The sequence below is a fragment of the Felis catus genome, chromosome D1 (assembly GCF_018350175.1).
Source record: "Felis catus isolate Fca126 chromosome D1, F.catus_Fca126_mat1.0, whole genome shotgun sequence".
In the NCBI taxonomy this organism is placed as follows: Eukaryota; Metazoa; Chordata; class Mammalia; order Carnivora; family Felidae; genus Felis; species Felis catus.
In genome coordinates, this window is record NC_058377.1 from 65,525,387 (window position 1) to 65,547,155 (window position 21,769).

The window sequence follows — 21,769 nt, forward strand, 5'->3', positions numbered from 1 at the left end:
GCAGGCACTGCTGAGAACCCCAGACAGGCCTGCTAAGTCAGAAGAACAGAGATGCCAACTCATCATCCTTCCTCCCACCTGCTCTCACTAGGCCAGGTCTATCAGCTCAGGGAATAATCTAGGGGCTTGAGGAACTAAGGCACAGGCTAACCCTTTACACCTGAAGCTCAGACGTGAGCGCTCTGCATGGCTGGCTTCCTGGGGGGCACTGCTTCTCCCAGGGCCCTAAGAGCAACTCCAGGTTCTCATCTATGCTTTCAGTCTGATACCTTGGCTAGTCGGGCTGCAAGGAGAGAAGACACTCCAGTTAGAGGAAATAGCCACTGAGCATGGAGCAGAGAAGGGAACTGAGACACTGTTTTGTTCTCAGGCCCATCAGTGGCAAAGTCCAAGAAGAAACTGCTTGTTTAGAAAGTGAATTGTTCAATTAGCATCTACGACCAATGACAAATTGCTCAAAACCCTAGCTCTAACAAATTATAGACAACTATCTGAAGAGTCAGGACTATCCAGAGAAAGGACTATAATTAGGTACCCCCAGAATTTTTCTATAAACTGCATTGAGACAGACAAACCACAGTCCCAGGTACTTGAGGTGCAGTGGGAAGAACACCTGATTTGGGGTCAAATAACTAAGTCCAACCCTGCCTCTATCAACTGCTAGTGAAGTGACACTGAACAAGTGAGTTTCAAAGACTAAACTTTGTCACTATAAGAGCAATAATAATAACATGACCTACCTCACGTGATTGCCTGGCATACAAAAGCTTAATAAAAGGTTTTTCTTCCAGATCATGCTTCTGTGGGTATGTGGAAGGCAACCATTCTTGACCTTAAGTCATTTTCAGAGTCGCTGGTACTGTCATTCAATCTGTTTGCTATACTATGCTAAGCACTATGCAAATGTACTAGAATATAAAAATGGACAGACACGGTCCTTGCCCTAGAGGATGTAACAATAAAGGGACAAGAGTCAAGTAAAAAGTGTACCCCAGGAATGTCTCATAGGGAAGTGACATTTGAAGTGAGCCTCAACCTATTTGTTACCCACAGTTAGAGGGCCTAAGGAAAAGCAAAGATACATTTATTAAGACATGCTGCTACATTCTTTATATAATTATAATACCTGAAGTTATAAGTGCTTCACATGTATTAAATCACTTAATCCTAGTAACAACTTTATGAAGTAGGTATTATTATTTACACATATCAAGGAAACCAAGGTACAGAGCAGTTAAATAGCATGCCTCAAGTCACTTGGCTAGAAAGTGGCCACACAGGCACTTGAGCTGCACCAGTGCCACAGCTCAGATCCAGGACCCTGCATTATCTCTAATCATCTTCTGATTCTGCTCTCACCATCCTGCAAGGTAGTGATGATACAGGCCCATTTTTCCAATCAGGAAATTTAGTTTCAAAGAGACTGAATGGCCCAAGATCACTCACGCAGCGAAGGAACAGAACAGGAATGTGGCCTCAGCTCTGTCTGACTCCACTGTGCACTCACTTGCCTTAACATCAGTGGGCTGCTTGTTAAAAATAGAGTCCCAGGCCCCACCTCCACCTCCTGAATGAGAATCTATAGGAATGGGGACTAGAAATTTGCATTTTAAGCTAGTTTATATACCTGTAAGTGTGAAAACTTCTGTCCTACCACTTTGAGGACTTGGGAAGGTACAAAAGTCACTACTGACTATCCTCCTAAGGATTTTCCCAGCTGTAAGCAAATAAAAGATGGATGTTCATTCAGCTCCTCTTCCTCCTCCCATCCCTCAGCTGCTCCCACCCTGCACAGAACCACTGACCCTCAAAGACAAAGGAGCAGGTACAATATGAGATCTATAATACAATATGGATAATAATATGAAAGCATTATCAATGTCTCCTCTAAACAGTTACTCAATTTTCTGGTGTGCCCAGTGTTCTTATATCTCAAAACAACTCTTCCTGCCACTCACCTCTGGTACCTAACATCCACCTTCCTCACTTTCTCCTCACTTTGAACTCCTGGGAAGAAGAGTTTATACCTGAAGACATAAACTGGTGTCTGCAAGACATAAACTGATGGTTTGCAAGAGCAAAAAAATATGTCTTATCTGGCCCTCCCTTTATTTTTAAATAATTTGAATTGTCAAACATTTTATTTTTTTTAACATTTATTTATTTTTGAGAGAGAGAAACAGAGAGTGGGCAGGGGAGGGGCAGAGAGAGAGGAAAAAACAGAATCTGAAGCAGCTCTAGGCTCCAGGTTCCAGGCTCTGAGCTGTCAGCACAGAGCCCGATCGATGCAGGGCTCGAACTGGTGAATCACAAGATCATGACCTGGGCCGAAGTCAGAGGCTCAACCAACTGAGCCACCCAGGCACCCCTAGTTGTCAAACATTTTTAAAAAGTGGGTGGGTACAAATAAGATACAAATAAAAATCAGATTCTGGCTTCTTTTGAAAAACCAGAAAATCTGATGTCACTGCATTTCTGTGTGGCAACAATTGACTAGACTGAGTAAAAGTGGCCCACTTATTTTTTATTTTTTTATTTGAGAGTGAGAGAGACAGTGTGAGCAAGGTAGGGGCAGAGAGGGAGAGACAGAGAATCCCAAGCAGGCTCTGCACTGTCAGCGGGGAGCCTGATGCGGGACTCAAACTCAGGAACCAAACCATGAGATCACTGACCTGAGCCAGAACCAAGAGTTGAACGCTGGACCGACTGAGCCACCCAGGCGCCCCAGAAGTGGCTCACTTAGATGCAGCAAGCTCTCTCCAATTTACCGCTGTCCCTGCCCACCCAGTGCCTACAGCTGGCCAGCTTTACTCAGCTCTGTGACCTGACTCTATCAGCAGGTGAGTGCTACAGCCCCAGCCTGAGTCCCAGCAGGGAAAGGTTAGGAGGTCCCGTACCAGAAGCATGCTTCCTGTGGAGCATCCACACAAAGCCTCTGTACAGCTGGGCCTGAGCAGTGCAGGGAAGAGGAGCCTAGTCTAGTCCAGGGCACTGCCTCTTAGTCACTTGAAACCCCCCATTTTCTCTCCTCACTGTCACTGTAGGAAAGACCTCTGAAAGTCTCCCAGCTTTTGCTCAGGCTAGCCTTCATCTTGCAACTCTCTCTCCCACTTCTTCTCCCTACAGTCCAATCCCATGACCACAGAGAATATCTGTGTTCTCTGAAGGTCCAAGAAGGGACCATCAGGTCAGTCTCTTAAGGGAGTTCCTTCTGAGGGATGCCCAGACTCTAAGAATGAACCTTCCTATCCTAGAGCAAAAAAAAAAACCTGTTTCCCTTTGTTTAGGTGATTTTCTAAATGTCTGTATGATACTTTTCTGCAGGCCTAATTGTGGATGTGACAATATGCCTTGCCCTGAAGGAGGAGACATATGAAGTTTGAGAGTGATGAGGAATAGACACAGGCATTTGGAAGAAAGCCTCCCATTTTGCTAGGGTTAAAGTCGCCATTGAGAGGAAAGACAGTCACTGTCAAGCACTCTGTTTTACTGGTCCAGGTAAGAAGTCAAGACACCTGACAAAGGAAACCTCTAAACCATGTAAGAGAATTTCTGCTAACAACTACATTCCACTCATTTCTTAAGCAATCTCCCACGTGGATGTGGCAGCTTAGGAAGCAGCCCAAAGAGAAGGAAGAGGTGGGAAAGGGAACAGAACTCCATGTGTGCCCTGAGAACCTGGTTGCAGCCTGGAGACTGTACAGGTCTGTACAGCTGTCATCTGACCATGGTGGGGTCAACATTCCTACTACCCCTGCCCAGGGAACACCTACTCAGACCCTCCTTACCTTCTTACTGACTCCCTCCTGCAACCTTTCCTCATCACTGGTCCCTGGCCAAGAAAAGGAACAGACCAGCAACTCCCTGGAGGAGGGCTTAGGTCTTTAATTTCCTCCTTCAAGAGTCCCAGCAACCAATATTGGCTCTACCAACTTCAGGGAGGATCATCATTAGAATGAGTTCCCTTTAACCATGCAAACCAGAGTTCCCAAAAGAGTGTTTGAGTCTTTCCTTCTCTCCAGCAGATGTCCTTGGATTAGACTAAGGTGGGAGGGAAGGGCTTTGTCTCCCTTTCATGGCTCTGCCTGGACTAACAGCTCACCTGCACAGCCTCTCTGTTGTTGGCATTCCTAGGAAGTTCAGCGACACTGCTCTCCCGCCATGCTGGCCTCCTCTGTCCCCACATGGCTGAGAAAGCTATGGGGCAGTTCTAGCTAGTTCTTCCCTGGGTGCTCAACTAAATGTGAACTGACTTGTTAACTGACGACAGAAGAGGACCCCCAGGGAGTCAGAGGCAAGGATGACAAAGGGCCCTAGAAATCCCACACAGGGCATATCCTTTAAAGTGTGCTCCTTCTCTTCCCAAAGTCACAGCTGCTGTAAAGCTGATGAGAGTTTCCCACTGCGGCTGCCACCCAGTCAGACTGTCAATGGCAGGCCTTTTCCTTCTACCCCTCAGCCGATCTTGTCCACCTCGAGGCTTTCAATCAATCTCCTCACAAGTATCCCTATTATCTTCCTGAACGCTGCTTCAGTAACAAGTTCTCATCCAACACACCCACAAGGAAAGGCTGTTCCTGGGAATCTTGCCTTCATCTCATTCACGCTGGCTTCTCCTCCTTCATCCCCCTTTTCCTCCTCTCCTTTCCCGATTCATTTCTTATTGGTTATCTGCCCAAAACCTGTCTTTGGCTCTGCTGTGCCTAAAATCAAGGGCTTACAAGGAAAGGGGACAAAGTGGGCTCAGAGTTTGGCTGGGTAGGCACCAAAAGCTTTAGAAAGGGAGCCAGGAATGATCTTCTCAACTCTATCCCATACTTCCCTCCAAAATGCCAGACCCTTTTTCTCTGTCACTACCTCTACATACCTTATACCTTGGAGCCTTTCCATGCCAGCCCCAGGTTCTCAGATTCTAGGTCCAGAAAGCTCTTCAAGCAAAAATGTCAAGGGAATCATAAGCCTGGTCAAGTGGAGAGGAACTGAGATTTGTTTTGCTGGGAAGTCAGAAATGCTGGGTGTTTTTACAGGTCACCATGAGGCTGAAATCTTCCTCATGCAGCCACGGGAAAAGATGGTTTTTGTTGTTGTTGTTGAATAATAATCAGAAAAAAAATAAGCTCTTTCCATCTTTTCACTGTCCATTTATCACTCCCACATCCTCTTTCCCAACCCTCCTCCTCAAAGAGGCCTATAAGTTTGGGTTTTCAACCTCAACAATTTTCAATCCCTTTTCCTGCCAGATGGTCCTTCTCCACTTCAGTACAGATTCTGTGGAGGTTGGAAGTTGGGTTAAATGTTTCCTGAAAGCCTGAAATGGGGTGAGGGCTTGTTAGGCAATTGCAGGCCAAAGGAAATCTGGTGGCTTCCAAGATAGTTTTAAAAACCCAGACATGGCTGTTTCAGCTGGTCTGGAAACTCAGCCTGTCAGCAAGCAGCTGAACCCAGCTCTGCCAGGACAGTGGAGCCTGCTCTGTCGAATGACTTGGCAACACTTGGAAAAAGAAAGTAGAACAGAGGCTTGCCCCACAAAGAGCCCTGCTCCTTGGGGCTAACCACTGCCCTCGTTCACTTTGGCAAGAAGTGGATCCCATAATCATGATGATGATTCAAAGGCCACAGACCTGTCTCACACAGTGCCTTCCTCCAGCCAGCCACAGCAGACTGGTTGCCATTTCCTGCAGATGCCAATAATGTTCATGTCTTTAAGGTTTTGTTCAACCAATTCCTTCTATCTTGATGTCCTCCTCCCCCACTCTTTCTTGAATATTCAACTCAAGTGTCAACTTTCTGAAGCCTTTCTTGATCCTAAATCTTGACCTCCTTCTCCCCCTTCCCATGCTTTCCAGTCTAGGTGAACTCAACCTGACTGATGGAAAGATGCCTTCCCTGCTCTAAAAAACACACCACCCACAAGCCAACTTTCTCAGAAGAAGACTAGGGAATAGTAAGGGCCAAAGGGACTGCACAAGTCTCCATACTTCCATTCTTCTATCTGTAGCATTAGGCAGAATATCCCACCTCTATAATGAGAACACAGAGACCAATGAGAAGCCATCTACAAAAAACAGAGGATACTCAGAACCAAGAGGGAACACATTTGAAGTCTCTAGTCAGTGGGTTAGCTTTCCCCCATTCTCAATCTTAAAATCTCTTTCCTTTTTCTTACTCTTCTAGCTGACTTTGCTTCCTGTTTCACTGAGAAAACAGTAACTATCAGAGCAGACCCTCAATAACCTACCACCAGCATTAGTGCAGATCTTGTCACCTTTCTGCTGAAAACCCTGACATGGCTCCCAAAGTAAAAGCAAGTCTTTTTACTCATAAGTAAAATGACTCACAAGGCCCTTCATGAGATCTCTGACCTCCTTTCAACTATTCTTCCCCTTACTCTTTCCACACTAGCCACACTGCCTCCTTGTTGCTTTCTCAAACACCCAAAGCATGTGCTACCTCAGGGCCTTCATACTTGGCCACGCCCTGTAACTAGAGAACACCCCGCAAGAAAGCCTGCTCCTTCTTCTTCCAGGACTTGGGTCACATGTGTCCCCTTCTTAATGGGGCCTTCCCTGACCACACTGTAAAAACTTAGTATTAACAAAATTCCCACTAAACAACCTTCTTTGGGGCACCTGAGTGGCTCAGTCCGCTAAGCGTCTGACTCTTGATTTCAGCCCAGATCATGATCTCATGGTTCATGAGTTCAAGCCCCACATTGGGCTCTATACAAATGGTGCAGAACGTTCCTGTGATTCTCTCTCTCTCTCTCTCTCTCTCTCTCTCTCTCTCTCTCTCTCTCTCTCTCTCCCCCCCCCTTCAGCATGTGCTCTCTAAATAAATAAATAAATAAATAAATAAATAAATAAATAAATAAATAAATAAATAAATAAAACTTAAAAAAAAAATCTTCTCTGGGGTGCCTAACTGGCTCAGTCAGTAGAGCATGCAACTCTTGATCTCGGGGTTGCAAGTTTGAGCCCACGTTGGGTGTGGAGATTATTTAAAAATAAAATCTTTAAAAACAAAACCAAAAATAACCTTCCTCCATTCTGTGACCCCTCACCACTCCTATTCCCCACTTCTTGGTTTATTTTTCTCCATATCATTTATTGCAATCTCACATACTACTTTTTTTCCCCCACTTACTATGTTTATATAAGCTAAGGATTTTTGTTCATAATCTGTGTCCTCAGTGGCTAGAACACTGCCTGACAAACAGTAGGCCCTCAAAAAATATTTTTTGAATGAAAAAAATTTGCCACCAGCTCAGAGTGGCCCTCCCTGGACAGGGTAAACAGCTTCAGGCTCCATTATCCAGGCCCATCTTCCAACCCCACAAGCCTTTCCAGTTCAGAGTCTAACCCTACCTGCAACAATCCTACCCACTCAGAAAACTCAAAAAGGACCAGCCCTCTGAGCATCCAAAAGATTCAGGGCAGGGGTGACTGCAGCCTAAGAACTGACCTGAAATTGCTCTCTGCAAAGATTACAAGGACTTTCTGACTGCAAAATGCAAGGGTCCTTTCTATGGATCTTAATGAATTATAGGACCTCTCTTTTCTCATGTCTACATTTTGGATACTACTGGACAGACCTCTGTGAAGCACTAGAATGTAGTTAATTCTCAATCAGGATTACACTCCCTGGGGGATTCACGATCTGCCCACAAGATTTTTATGTTCATCCAAAGGGGGAACAGGTTAAGATAGGTTGGGAAATACTGTCAGAGAAGTAGAGAAGAGGGCCAGGTGTGGGCACCTAAGGCTTTCAATTATTTACTTACTCAAACCCTTTGAGAATATCTTCCCAGCCAAGCCCCCAAACCACTGTGCTTTAATCTGGTCTTTGCCCTTGAGCAGCTATCCTATCCTGCCTGAGTTAGATTAAAAAAGATTCTGGTACAATGTAACAAGAGCTGTGAAAGAAGTATGAACACAGAGCTCTGGGAACAAGGAGAAGGACACCTAATCAGGCAGCCAGAATGGATTTTAGGAGGGCATCTGGAGAAGACAGAGAGTGATACTGGGCTGGGTCTTGCAGGGCTTGGGAAAGATAAAGAAGACAGAAGAGGAGCACTGAAAACAGAAGAAAAACCATGAGCAAAAGCCAAAGAGACAGACCTTGGAGGAGGCTGAGATTTCTGGAACAGGACACAAAAAGTGACAACCTAATGGAAAACGCTGATAAATTAACTACATTAAATAAGAACTCTGTTCATTTTTTAAATGTCATTTAGAGAATGAAAAAGGAATCCACGGAGTGTGTACACAGGTTAAAGGGGCTCAGAAGATTTGAGAACATTAGATACATAGAATTATCATGAAGAAGTAGATTTATTCTCATACTGCAGATCTTGGCCAGATCACTTTTGGAGAAAAGCCCTTTGTTCCTCAATTTTGGAAGGTAGTAGATGAAAGTGTACATACACAGCAGACTTTGCTGGCTCTATGCATGCATTTATCTCACTTAATCTGTCAGTATTTCTACTTTACGGGTGAAGAAACTGAGGCTCAGGCTAAGTAATTTGCCCAGGGATACACAGTAAGTGGCAGACACCAGAGTCTGGAGAAGGTTAGCATTGAGCTCCATAATTGATACCAGAGCACATCAGTCCCTTGGTCTTTGTCATATCTTGCAGCAGGAAGCCATCCTCTATCCCAAGTACACACCTGCAGCCCCGCTCTATGTGGATAGAGTTTGAAAAGGATATTAGCAGAGGTCCCCTGCCTGGCCCCCAAATTCTTGGTGTTAAAAATCCCATTTTTCTTTAAGCCAACTACTTCAGAGGGCCCTGAATCAGCACAAAATAAATATAAGAGATGCTCCTCTCTTGCTGCTCTTCAGGCCTTTTCTCTTCATCATTCTTCCCCACTCAGGAACAGAAACTCTCACAAAGACAGACCCTGGTCAAAGAAAGGCCTTCCCCAAAAAGTGCAGTCATGCTGAAGCAGAGACTGCAGGTAAGGGGACTCTGTCCATCCATCTGTCCAACTTCTTTAAGAGTCATTATGGGGACAGAATTTGCCTCTTTTTCCTCCTTTAAACAAAGCAAGTGCTGCTTGGCAATTGCAGGTCTGTGATTCTCAAACTGTGTGCTGAGGTATCCTAGAGCACTGCAATGAACTCACAGTAAAATACAAGATATTTTAATTTTTTTGAGGGAAACAGAGCAATAGTCAACATTTGCCGGACACCCCACAAGTTCACAGTTTTAACATCCGATCACACTACATTCTTTTTAGTGATGCCATTTCTTGGTGAAGCTGGGTTTTCAGCAGCTACAGTGATAAAAAGCAGGTACCATGTGAAAAGCATTGTAGAACAGGAAATGAGGATGGCAATATTCAATCTGATTCCAAGATGTGAGGGGTTTTTTGGCTAGTTGACAACCAATGTTGCAATAGCCAAATTATGGAAAGAGCCTAAATGTCCATAAACTGATGAATGGATAAAGAAATTGTGGTTTATATACACAATGGAATATTACGTGGCAATGAGAAAAAATGAAATATGGCCTTTTGTAGCAACGTGGATGGAACTGGAGAGTGTGATGCTAAGTGAAATAAGTCATACAGAGAAAGACAGATACCATATGGTTTCACTCTTATGTGGACCCTGAGAAATTAACAGGAACCCATGGGGGAGGGGAAGGAAAAAAAAAAACAGGTTAGAGTGGGAGAGAGCCAAAGCATAAGAGACTCTTAAAAACTGAGAACAAACTGAGGGTTGATGGGGGGTGGGAGGGAGGAGAGGGTGGGTGATGGGTATTGAGGAGGGCACCTTTTGGGATGAGCACTGGGTGTTGTATGGAAACCAATTTGTCAATAAATTTCATAAAAAAAAAAAAAGACAACCAATGTTGCAATAGTTTTGGGTGTATAAATCATGATTCATCCATGATGCCATGTTCACTACAAGTGTAGCTACCATCTGTCCCCATACTAAGATGTGAGACATGGTACAGGGCCCAGTATGACCCACTAGTTAGTAACTGTAATTATTTATGAAATAAAAGTATGTTTCCTTTCCATTTAGGTGTATAATTTTTTCAAATGGGTAGTCAGTTGTTAGGATATAAGTACTTACTAAATTGTTTAGACCTAAATGTCTACGGACACTGAAAAAATTACTGAAATATAAAGGGCCCACGAACTGAGAACGTTTGGGAACATCTGCAGCAGGTGTTTTTACATCTCTGCATCCAGGAGCCAAAAAGGAGTCCCCAGGGCACACCCAACCCTGCCCCAGAAACAGGTGAGCAGCAAGCACTCAGGTCTATGGAGGGCACGCGGAGGCACACGGCGCCCGACAGAACAGCTGCCCCTCTGCCGGAAGACAAGTGGCTGCACATCAGCTCTCTCTCAACCCGGAGGCTGTGCACATCCGTATCAGCTTCACCCCAGGCTCCCAGGCTCTCCTCTGAACTCCCTCCCTAAAAAGCTCTATTCAGTACTGACTTCATGAACAAAACCCAAAGCCAGCCCAGAAGCCAGCCCGCCAGCAGGAGACTTCCACACATGCTCAGGCTTGGGCAATGTCCACAAACCAAACCATTAATCCACAGAGGGAGGGAGCAATGGGAATCTGGGTGAGGGCTTCCACTGACAGACAGCCCATCCATAGAAAGGCCACTGCTGCTTTTTGGGTGAAGATTTGCATAAAAATAACTCCTTTGTTCCTAAGGAGTCTCTAGCCTGCTACACTCCCTCCCTCCATTCTTCCCTGAAGTTATAATCCTCCGTTGGTGACATCATGGCCTTTGATACAATAGCTAACTATTGTGATGTCACAAGACTCAACTTTTGTCATTTTTGGTGGGGGTTGGGGTACAGAATGTGACAAAGGGCTAGAACAGAATAAAGTTATAGAACTGGAATTTGCTTTTTCATGCTAATTTCCCTGGTAATGAAGGGCAGTGACTCAGAAAAGGAAAGGCAAGCCACTGGCAGGCAGCAAGGCTGTACATAGACTGTCCATATCAAGGGAGAGGGGTAGGGGTTGGGGGCAAAGGCAGAAAGAAGACAAAACAAAGTTTTCACTTTTAGGGTTAGCCAGCCAGATATGAAGATGTTCTCAGTCTGGCCAAGTCCAGGACCTTCTCTTTCCATCGGCCAATGCTTGGGCCCAGAGAAAACACAGAAAAGCAGAAACGCAGGAAAGTCTCCAGGCTGGAGTGTTCCCTGGAACTTAATGTTTGGGATACTGTATTGAGTTCTGGACTCCACACTGTCAAATGGACAGACTCAGTTTGGACCGCATCCTGAGGACAGCAACCGGGATGGAGGGGGCACTCAGAGGCATGTGATGGGAGAAATGACTAAAGGAATGGAGAATGTTTACCCTGGAGAAGGCAAGACTGGGGATGGAGGAAGAGGATAATTGCCTTGAGAATTCCGAAAGGCTCTCATGTGAAAAAGGGATTATATGTGTTTTCTACGGCCCCCAAAGAGACCTCAGACATAAGAAGATCCAGAACGGAGAAAATGAGGAAGAATTTTTTAGTCTTAAATTCCGATTAAAGACTTTAAGTTCTTTTTAATTACCAATTTTCTCAATTACAAACTATGCTCTTGAAGACAAGGACTATCTTGTTCACCGTAGTATATCCCAGAACTCAGGGTAAATAGCACACAGTAGGTGCTTATTAATAGTTGTCAAATAGATGAATTAATGAAGCAATAGCAATGGTCTGAAGTTGTTGGTGTTCACAGGGACTCACTCCAGAAAGTATTCACTTCCAGAAAGTATTTTTTGAATCCCTACTACATGCCATTCACTTAATCAAGATGCTATGGACACAGCAGTGAATAAGGTAGATAAACTTAGTCTATCTCCCCTCTCGCCCTGCTTTGTAGTTTAGCACAGATGGCATGTAAGGTCCCTTCCATATTCAGATTCCTTGGTTTCAGAATTGACTAAAGAATTTGAAACTGAGAGGAAAGAAGACCCCAAAGGCCACAGATGAACCCTACCGACCACTTCTACTGCTACTTAAAAAGCCTAGAAATCTAGACTAAGCTAAGGCTGCCTTTTCAGCTGCGGAGGGGCCTCCCACTGAGAGACAGCAGGGTGTTCGACCAGATCAGACCAGAGCAAGCCACCAGGCCGAACATTTATTAAAGCCCCCCTTTCACCACCACCTGGCAAAGTAGGCTTCTACGTGAACCCAAACTCCCTCAGCCCAGCAATAGGTAAGTATGGTCCTGACAGGTAACATGAGGTATTTCAGATGCTTTCACTTCTCTCAAGGAGCTTATCATATCCCCATCAGCCTCTGGCAATTATCCTGCTAGAGGCCACCTGAATGACAACATAGTTACTATAGAGCAATTTTCAAAGAAATAATTCTAAGATCTTCTTTGCCTAGCTTGTGCTAGGGCTGTAGGCTTGGCTCCAACTGGTGAGGGCATGAAAGTTATAACTACAGGTAATGAAGCAGATTATTTAACAATAATGATACACAAATACACAATACACCCAGACGTTACCCTCTTCAAAGTAGTCCTTAAAGGCCTAAATGTTTATTCCATCCATTACATTGTCAAAGCATTTCTGAAACTCTCATTTGGAAACTGCCCTCAGAGGCTTTGGAATATGATTTGAAGTTTCTCTGAAGGAAAATCTGCATTCTTCAAGGATGCTAACTCATTCATATGACCAAAAAAAAGTACAAACTAGAGAAAACCATCTTAGGTCAGAATAAGCAGTAACTGTCAAGTATACTGTAGAGCCTTCATATCAAAGGGGATGTGTACTGAAACTGTCCCAAATCTCCACTCTTTAGAGGACAGCAGTTACTCACTTTGAGTCACAGAGCCCTGTGGCTATCTAATAAGCCCCAATAACCCCCACAGAAACCCTGTGGGAACATACATTTCTGTCTCCCATTTCAGGATTTTCCTTTTAGGGGGTTCACAAGCTACTCCACAGACTCATTTTAAAAATCCTTACCAGGGGCACCTGGGTGGCTCAGTCAGTTTAGCGTCCGACTTCGGCTCAGGTCATGATCTCACAGTTATAAGTTCGAGCCTGCGTCGGGCTCTGTGCTGACAGCTCAGAGCCTGGAGCCTGCTTCGGACTCTATGTCTCCCTCTCTCTCTGCCCCTAACCCACTTGCATTCTGTCTCTGTCTCTCTCAAAAATAAATAAACATTAAAAAAAAAAAAATCCTTACCCTGAGGTGCCTGGGTGGTTCAGTCAATTAAGCGTCTGACTTCCCCTTGGGTCGTGATCTCGCAGCTCATGAGTTCGAGCCTCGTATCACCCTGACAGTGCAGAGCCTGCCCAGAATTCATTCATTCATTCTATTTCTCTCTCTGCCTCTCCCCAACTCACACTTGGCACTCTCTCTCTCTCGCTCTCTCTCTCAAATAAACCTTAAAAAGAAAACCTTAGGAAAAAAAAGAATTCTTATCCTAACCTATTTTACCTTCCTCACAAATGCACAGATCATTCCGAATGGAGATCTACACAGCTCAACAGACATGCTAATGCTCAGCACAAAGACAGACTCAAAGCACCCTGCTCTCCTGAGTCCTTGCAGCACCATGTTTCACACTCGGACCTCAGTATGAAAATTAATAAAAAGAAACTTCATTTAAAATGGAGTCAGGAGGCCAGAAGTGGGAGCTCTCACAATTGCAGGCCCAAAAGGAAGTCCACACTACTTCAGCTACTTTACTAGACCAGCAGGAAGAAGAAAGGTTTTTCTCTTCTCCCAGCAACAGCCCAGCCAATGAGAGGTCACAATTCAGCCAATGAAAAACCACTATACTCCAATGGACTTTTTGTTTATAACAGCCCCTCCCAATTTCCCCTTTTCCTCAATAAAAGAGTGTTCCTCTCCTTCGTTCTTTGGACTTGCGTATGGTTTTGTGGTAGCCTGTTTGTCTTGAATTGTAATTCTCTGCTATTCCTGAATAAACCTGTTTTGATGGCAAAGTAAGTTTTATTTTTAAGGTTAACATCAGCAATCTACAAACTAATACACTTCACAAGACTCCAGGGGTGGTAGAAATGGTTAAATCCAAAAATGATGGACTCACAAATGCCAAGAGTGCTGGACTCAAATGTGACGTTTTCTAACGTGGTTTGTAAACTGATGCTGGAGACAATTCCCAAAGAGGAATCAAATCTACCTTCAGGAAATCCCATTCATTTATCCGCAAGTGCAGATACAAAGAGCAAGCTATGGTCTCAGCATGTATTTTCTCACCTAAGTCCCTAGTCTCCTTGTGAGAAGCATGGGGAATATTCCTCCTGCATTCTTCTGGGCCAGCCAGCATGCTCACCAAGCAGCTTTCACATACTAAAAGCCACCCAAGTCACATCTGACTCATGCCATTGCTCTCTGTAATGGGGTATGACATGCATCTAATCTTTTGTATATTTTCATATTTGTAGCCTACAATTAGGCATTTTTGAGGGATGTAGCTGACTAGCGGTTCTGTTCAGTGACCTATAATTATTCACACAGGCATCATGGCCAATCCAGGCAGCTATTAGGCTGGAGGCACTCTGAGCTCAGACCTCACGGAGGAGGCTGCTTGGCTCTAAGGATGTCCAGAGAATATCGGTTAGCAACTGGCTTCAGAAGGGCCACACTGCTCTTCCTTGGCTGCACATGGAGACACCCCTATTCCACACCCTTCACCCCTCTTCCTTATCCACTGCCTGACTCAGCACAGTTCACTCACAAACCTAAATCGTGGCACATCGAGGAGCCCAATGTTCCAAAAAATGGACCATTTTCTTGGACACAATCTCCATTATCAAGGCAATAGCAATATACATCAACTTTTAAGACGCCCCACAAATTTCTCACCTGAAGAAAAACAGGTCACACCCACCAGCCCACAGAATCCTCCAGTTGCTGCTGTGCAGCTGGGCTGTGGGAGCTGACACAGGCCTCTTCTCTGAGCCAGCCTCTCTGCCACCAGCTGAGTGGTCTCACTGCTCCTAAGGGCCCAACAGAGTAATTCTCCCCCACGCAAATGCCCACCATCCTGCTTTACACTACTTTGCTGGCTAGAAAGGAAGGGCTGGTTAGCCCTAAGAATCTGTTTTAGTGATAATTCATATATATATCTCCAATAAAAACTGGTTTCTTAATTCATTAATGACAGCTCAAATCCTGATTATTTTTTTGAAGTTTATTTATTTATTTTTGAGAGAGAGAGAGAGAGAGAGAGAGAGAGAGAGAGAGAAAATGGGGGTGAGGCAGAGAGAGAGAGAGGCAGGGAGAGACTCCCAAGCAGGCTTCATGCTACCAACATAGAGCCTGACACAGGGCTTGAACCCATGAAACCATGAGATCACAACCTGAGCCAAAACCAAGAGTCACACGCTTAACCAACTGAGCCACCCAGGCACCCCTCAAATCCCGATTATAAATATACTCAAAGATACTGCCACAAGCCAGCTCAGGAAAGCTGTGAAGCACAATTGTGGCCCCACACTCAGCAGCATACACATTAAGTATGAGCCCAATACCTAAACCACAATTACTATACAAGTTTCCCTTCCTCCTGAGCACTAGTTCAAAGTACTTTAAGAGTGCTTTATAGTTTTCAAAACCACTTTCACATGTTATTATCTCAGTGGAGTCTACCAAGCAAGCCTCAGAGGTTAAATGCCATAAGTATATTCTCTAACTTTTTCTTTTTTTAGTAACCTTGACACCCAACATGGGATTTAAATTCAAGACCCCAAGACCAAGAGTTGCACGTGCTACAGACTTTATCAGGCAGGAGTATTTTCTGCATTTAACAAAGGCTGAGACTCCAGGGAGGCTGTCTTATCCCAAGGTCACTCAACTAGTAAATACAGAACCAGGCCTAGAACTACTTTGTAGCTATGGGACCTCAGTTCTTCATATGTCAACAATTAATAATTGTTAATTAAGCTGCCTCACAGGGCTTATAGTAAGGAAGTGCCTGGAATGGCGTCTGGTCACAGTAAGGATTATGCTGTTATTATGTTATTATTGTTGCTGTTGTTATTAATAATTATGAGTATTATTACCACCACCAGCAGAATCCCCAATTCCAAATCTAGAGCTCTTTCCTCTCTATCCTGCTGTAGCTTTGCACAGTTTACTAGGAAGTGGCATCATCTAACCTTCAAACTTTTATTTTTGTGTGCATACATATGTATCCCCCCCTTTTTTGCACATTTTTTTTGAGGAGAGAGAGAGAGAAAGAGAGCATGAGTGAGGGAGAGGAAGAAAGGGGGAGAGGGGGAGGGGAGAGAAAGAGAGAGAGAGAGAGAGAGAGAGAGAGAGAGAGAGAGAGAGATATTGAGATTGAGTCATAAGCAGGCTCCAGTATCAGTGTGGAGCCTGATGCAGGTCTCCATCCCACAACCCTGGAATCATGACCTGAGCTAAAAGCAAGAGTCGGATGCTCAACAAACTGAGCCACTAAGGTGCCCCATGCATCACCTTTTCTGCAAGTCTGACTCTAGTCTCCTGGCATCTGAGGTCATTTATGCTGTGTTAGCCACCATTCTGTGACTCACCCTGTTTGCAGTACTCAACTTTTGCTTATATCCAAGTCTTCATTTATTCACTTCCTTCCTTCAACAATCATTTAATGAGCACCTACTCTTGATGAAGCACCACACAAACTACTGGGTGAAATATCCTTCCCCTCCAGATACAAGAAATGAGAAGTACAAAAGAGCAGGATGCACAAAGGGGTGATAGCACAGAAGTACCAGAAAATAACTGTCTCAGGGCAGCACAGTAGAGTTCAGAGAAGGCAAATGAGTTTTAGAGTGTGACTGGAGTTTCTGAGGCAGATAAATGGAGAGAATGACATTCTGAGCTAAGAGAACAGTATTTACACAGGGATACAAATCAGAATCATACAGAATATGATAATCTCATACTGCCAGCATGAAAGGGCCGTGTGTGTGTGTGTGTGTGTGTGTGTGTGTGTGTGAGAGAGAGAGAGAGAGAGAGAGAGAGAGAAAGAGAGAGAGATACAGGCAGACAGAGGCAGAGAGACAGAGACAGAGGGAGACAAAGAGAGACAGAGACAGAGACAATGAGAGAGAAACAAAGACAGAGAGACAGAGACAGAACAAGCTCTGAGAGAGAAATATGTGGGAGAATGAGCCCCTACTGCCTGGAAGCGGCAGGCAGGTGGGACAACAAATATCGTGTCTGCCTTTCTACAGTCTAAGGGCAATCCCTACTCCCTGAGTATGCTTACAGTGTACCAATTTTAAATGCAAAATCCTTTAACAACTGTTTTCTCTCTCCTTCTGTCTTCTCCTCCTTCTAAAGAAGAGGCTGTTTATCCCTATTCTCATTTCTGCCCTGCTCTTAGCCCTGAGTTTTAGTGCCAATGCTTTTACACAAATCCAGTTTCACGTCCTGAGTGAAATATAATTTCATAGGAATGTAATTCTGAAATGATCTCATTGAAAAAGCACATCCAGCAAAGGCCATGAGCAAACTTTGGGCCAGCCCATTCACACCCAGAGCCAAGGAGATTGTAGACCCCTTTCCCTTAAATGGAGAATATGCCTGGTACCCAAAACAAAGGACACCAGCTGCCCATGGATATTATCCTGCCCACAGCCAGCCTGCCTGCTTGCAGACAGAGGCCTGGGCCCAGAGAAGCCATGGCTACAAAACACTCTTCACCGTGCAAAGGCAGACTCAAGAGCATCCAAGCAAACAGGCCTCACCACACTGATGCTCCCTGTGTCCCTCCGGAGGGCTCTAGCTCCAGTCCATGAACCACCAGCTCAAACTGTTAACACTGCCCTGTCACAGTCACATCAGACAGAAGAATGTCCAGGAGCCAAACGGCTAAAGATCCTCCCCACCATGACCTGCCTTCCCTAACTCTGAAACTCAGTTGCTATCTAATTCTACTGACAGCATCAGAAATTAGGGCATGTGGGGCACCTGCGTGGCTCAGTCAGTTAAGCGTCTGACTTCAGCTCAGGTCATGATCTCACAGTTCGTGGTTTTGAGCCCCGTGTCGGGCTCTGCGCTGACAGCTCAGAGCCTGGAACCTGCTTCGGATTCTGTGTCTCCCTCTGTTTCTGCCTCTCTCTCTCTCTCTCTCTCTCTCTCTCTCTCTCTCTCTCTCTCTCTCTCTCTCTCTCTCTCAAAAATAAATAAACATTAAAAAATATATATTAAAAAAAAAAAAAGGAAGAAACTAGGGTATTTGACTCTGAAACTAGAGTCAAAAGCCAGGTCTAGTCTAGTCCGGCAGAGCTGGGACAAAGTGGAACTGGGGGAGAAATTATGTACTTTGATGGACTTCCAAAACTCCTAGCTGAAAAATCTGCAAGTTAGGATCTTTGGGGGAAAATGTCCTTACTCCAAATCTGTATTCCACCCCCACCCCCCACGAATCCTCATGAAATGGACCAGAAGGGGAAGAAAAAACTTAATGGCTTGCAGGGTCTACAGGAACTCTCTGTTCTCTCTTTACAACGTTTGTGTAAATCTAAAACTATTCTAAAATAAAGAGTGTATTAAAATTAATAGCTTGTCATGGTTTCCTCTATAAGGAATAATGGAAAAGAGTTGTCTTGGTTATAAATTCCAACTCTGCTTCTACTGGCTATGAGTGACCTAACCTTTCTAAACTTCGGTTTCCTCCTCTATTAAATGGAGATGACAGTTCCCACCAGGAAGTATTGTGTAGATTAAGTGAGGCGTCGCGCAAACAGAATTTACCCCTGCCCAACATGCTTTCTTTCTGGGCAGTAACTGTTTTTCAGTTCAGTTAGCCCCTACTTGGGGTTGGGTTGGAGGCCCTGCCTCCACTCCACAGTCATACCTGTCTCCATGCGTTACAGCCTCTTCCACATACAGCATCACACTATAAACCCACAGTAACTGCCCAAAGGGCTGAAGGCCGCCTCACAGCGAGTTCCAACTAGTGAAAGCACCCCTTTGTGGACAGAAGCATGTTCTCCTTCCTGCTTTCCCCTCTTCCAGTAGGATCCAATGTCACCCTCATGAGCTCAGTTACTTTCCTGAGGTTTGCAGGGGTCAACCACAAGGAAAGGCAGAAGTTGACAGAGCCAGGTTTCTGGAAGAATTAGCTGTCTATGGTAGGGTGTGGGCAGGGGAAGAAGTATGCTCTCAAAGTTGCCACAGAAGATTCTTCACCCTTGGCAGCACCACACCACCCACCACCACCACCACTAACTCACACCCCTCCCTGCACCTTGCTCCCCACCTTGGCCCCACCTGAAGCTGGGCTGATAAACTACAAATCCACCAAGTCAATGCTCAGTGTAAATTCCCCAAAGCCAAGAGATAAGCCCCAAGGCTGGACATGAAGTCACCCCCAAGCCCTGGAGTCACTCTTGAGCCTCAGCCACCCTGACTCTTGGCTTCACGATGAGTTAATCCATTTTTCCCCTAGGAAGACTGAGGTAAGCGGACAGGGCCCCATCCTGGTTTTATAAGTGGATGGGCTGGAGGCCAAGTAAAGAATCAGGTGAAGAAAATTATGGCTCTAATGTCATGTTATCTCTGAAAATCACTCAAAAGGGTAGCAGATCCTTAAAAAACTCTCCTAAACCAAAGGAGAAGTCCAATCTCACCCTGAAAATTTAGTGTCCAAATAAGGGAGCAGTCAGTGCTAGAACAGTTAGCCTGTTCCAACTTGGAAAAGCCCTGTGAGAGAAGCAGTTCCCAGGCTTAGGATTCCAGTGACAGGTTGTAACCCCTCGTAGCACTAATGGGCACATTCTAGTGGCTAATTTCTCTGACCTTCCAGTTGGCTGGATTGGGGACACACCCCAGCTGAGGCCAAAGGACATTAGTTCCTGGCAGAGAGTGTGCAGAAACTCAGCAGCCTAGCCGAGTCAGATAACAGCCCCAGCTCCAGCAGTTTCAAGGACACGTTTTGGGAAGCAGAAGATGTCCTTGGAGCCATTTCTTATTTAACCAAATAAGAGCCAAATATAGCCAAATATGAAGAAGCTAACTATGTCATCTTCTATGCAATTTTTCTCCAGCTTATCACTTCACACTAAATAAATGTGAAGTATTACTATTATCATTACTAGTTTCCCTTTATGCTTCCACGTCCAGTCCTCTCTGCTCATAAACGACAGACCAAGCATCCTGGAACATCAATATAATCATGTCATTCCTTGGGGCTCCTTAATTGCCAACCATACCAGATCCAGATTCTTCCAGTTCTTCCAGAACTTTGTCAAATGCTACCAACCAATCATACTTCTCTTCTTCCACCACCCCTCACCATACTACCACACCCTCCATTCCCCTCCACACAAAGACACACAGACCTGCGTGCACGCGCGCGCGCGCACACACACACACACACACACACACACACACACACACTTCTCTCTCTGAACAGAATACCTCCTGCTGCAAGCATGTCCATTTCTGCCTCCATGTTTTTGTGCTCAAACCACTTCCAGCCTGGAGTCTTTCCTTCCTTTCTGCTTATCCAAATACTATCCATGCTCCAAGGCCTAGTCTAAGGTCTCAGACTTAGGTGGAGAAGCCACTCAATCCACAAACAATGACTATGCACTTCCTCTGTGCCAGGCACCAGGCCAGACACTGAGTACACAATAAGGAAAACAACACAGCCCTACATGCGTCTAACTGGTGGGAGACATAAACCTCCCTGCTCACTTGAACTGTGCAGGTAGGGGAGTCAATGACCAGACCTCAACTGGCAACTTGCTGTGATTCTTGTGGGGGAACACAAGGGGGTGAGAAATGAAGTCCAGTTGGACGAGGTCTTCATGCCTCTCCCTTAAGCATCTCCAAGAAGCCACCCAGGTTTGGTGGTTTCGAACATATTTTATTACAAGAACCATCATTCTCTCTGATCACCTGGGGAGTAGTGCTGCCTCCTGCTTTGGAGTTTTATCAGCTTCAGAGGTAGGCTGAATCCAACCCCATTCAGTAATAGCCCTAGACTACCCTTCCTAAGCCAGAAAATGGAGAGAAAATGACCAATACTCTCCTCAAGAGTTCCCAGACTTTGGAGGTCCTGGGTGGCTCAGTTGGTTAAGTGTCTGACTTTGGCTCTGGTCATGATCTCATGGTTTGTGAGTTCAAGCCATGGACTCTCTGCTGTCAGCTCAGAGCATGCTTCTGAGCCTCTGTCTCTCTCTGTCTCTGTCTTTGTCTCTCTCTGCCTCTCACACACTCTCTCTCTCAAAAATAAATAAACATTTAAAAAGCGATTAAAGTCTTTTTAAAAAGACTTTGTGCCACTGTGACTGCATAGATGATGGTCACATGGGAGGCAACCTCCTGAGGTCCCTCAGGGTAATGTGCAATTCTCAGACCCTAATAGTAACTCTATTCCTCTCTCTCCTATTCAAGAAAGATTATCAGAATATAAGTCTGATGGCTGTTATTATAGGGATAATCTTGCATACCTTCTAAGTTAAAAAATAGGTAACCCATTCACTTGTCCCTTGAGCCTTTAACTCCTGTAGGAACAAATGCAGTAACTCCATGAGACATATCATATCAATACAGACTCTTTTTTCCTCCTGAATAGAAATAGAAAATGTCCTCCAGATGTAATCTTAGATGCCTTTTGGATCCAGGAAGAAAGGAAGAGAGAACACCTAACCCACTCCTATTTATATTTCCAGCAATGGAGACTCACAGTCTTCCTCATTACCTATTTTCATCACAGTCTATCTGGACTTCAAGTTTCTAAAAAGCTCGTCTCACACGAGACACAACTGTTAGTTATGGCACTAACTGTTCAGCATCCTACTGGTAGGATTA

The 21,769-nt window shown here is 44.8% G+C and overlaps 1 protein-coding gene and 1 long non-coding RNA gene across 8 annotated transcripts in view; one reads left to right on the forward strand and one right to left on the reverse strand.

The window, feature by feature from the left end:
• Positions 1–21,769, reverse strand: part of DENND2B (DENN domain containing 2B) — a 179,139-nt gene that overhangs the window by 59,540 nt on the left and 97,830 nt on the right. The gene's annotated exons all lie outside the window — the stretch shown is intronic.
• LOC123380503 lies at positions 10,850–13,843 on the forward strand. Its single transcript, XR_006586358.1, has 2 exons — positions 10,850–12,188; positions 13,446–13,843. It is a non-coding gene; the product is annotated as an uncharacterized LOC123380503 (long non-coding RNA).